Source organism: Echinops telfairi, unplaced genomic scaffold (assembly GCF_000313985.2).
Source record: "Echinops telfairi isolate 266 unplaced genomic scaffold, ASM31398v2 ScPeMD7_7469;HRSCAF=8507_1, whole genome shotgun sequence".
Taxonomy (NCBI): Eukaryota; Metazoa; Chordata; class Mammalia; order Afrosoricida; family Tenrecidae; genus Echinops; species Echinops telfairi.
In genome coordinates, this window is record NW_022111373.1 from 87,554,077 (window position 1) to 87,555,836 (window position 1,760).

Genomic DNA, 1,760 nt, shown 5'->3' on the forward strand with positions numbered 1-1,760 from the left:
CGTCGCCAGGCCTGGAAAGGCTGGCCGTCTCTGAAGCTAGCAATTGGCTCTAATCGGCTGCCTTGATCCCTAGTCTCTGTGGGCTCATCGAGTTGAGGATCCCAAATGAATCTGTGGCGGGACTGGCAGACGCAGAGAATTGGTCCGACTGACGTTGCCCGAGGCCCAGCACCTTGATAGGGCCCGAATACAAATGCGATGTGTCCATTCAACACACCCCCCACCACACACACACACACACACACACTCCCACCTCCTACCCCACAGTTTATGCACTTATCCAATCAAATGCCCGGGAACATCAATTGCAATATTACTTCATCTGCTCTATTATTAGAAAGGAAGAGTGTCATCAGAGCAAAGCACATTGCCACATACTGGGACCTAAACACGGATTTCAAAACACCAGGTGGACTTGAGGCCCTTCCTTGCCTTTTGGAACTATCGGTCCGGGGCCACAGAGCATCAGTGCTCAGACTGAAGAGAGGGAAGTTGTGCGCTCCAAATGGAAGCTCTCTTGGTAACAGCAAAGGAAAGTTTTGCTCCCCTAGGTTTGATTTCATCTTTGCTCAATGTGGGTGGGGGTGTAGAACCAAGTACTGGGGGAAGGAATGCCCAGAGGTTCCGTCAGTCTGATCCTCAACCTCATCCCAAGATCTTGCTCTTGAATGCCAGGGTCTCAAGACCCCGCTCTTCAAGTTTCCCAACAGAGACTTGAGCAAGTAAGAGCCAACAGGCCTTCCTGAGCCTCAAAATGACCCTTATCTCCTTTATGGGACATCGATGACTCAGAACTAATGGAGAGGACGTCTGCATGAAATGAGGATGTCTCATCTGCAGCAGATGAGGTCCTGAGTCATGTGAAACCACTATGTATTGGGCTGCTAACCACAATGCAAGCATTTTGAAACCACCAGCCCTTCTCTGGAGAAAGATGAGGTTTTCTACTATGGTAAAGATGTTCAGTCTTGGAAACCCATTGGGGAAGTTCTACGCTGTCCTATGGGGTCACTATGAGTCAGAATTGACTCAGTGGATGGGAGTTTGGCTTTAGTTTTTGAACCACTGACATTGTGAGATCCTGCAGGGAGAGAGAGATGGGAGTGAGCATTCAACTCTAATGCTCTGAGAACCTGTTCCCAGAAATGATCTGATAGAGGGAACAGATAAAGGGGCTTGCCACAACTCAAACCCAAACCAAGCTTGCTGCCATCGACTCAATTTCAACTCATAGTGACCCTGTAGGACAGAGCAGAACTGCCCCTGAGGGTTTCCGAGATTGTCAATCTAATGGGAGTAGAAAGTCTCTTTCTCCCCAGGACCAAGCTGCTGGTGGTCTTGAAATGCTGGCCTTGAGGTAGCAGCCAAGCACCTAACCCACTATACCACTGGAGGGGAACAAGCTATGTGTGAGAACGCCCAATGGAAAACACATCCGAAATTTCTATTCAGTCTCTCAAGGGGATACGAAGAATGCTCAGGAGGGAGGGCCACAAAGAACAAAGGAAGGTAGTTCCAGATTTTTTTTTACAAGACCGGTAAACAAAAGGATGAAGATCAAGGATTGCAGCCTTCAGTATAGATTACAACTCAATATAAAGAAGACCCAAACCCTCACAGCTGGAACAATCGGTAACATCATGAAAAATGGAAAAAAGGTTATCAAGGAATTGTCTTGCTTGAATCCACCCTCAATGCTCATGGACGCAGCAGTCAAAAGAAGCGTTGCATCAGATAAATCTGCTGCACAAGACCCCTTT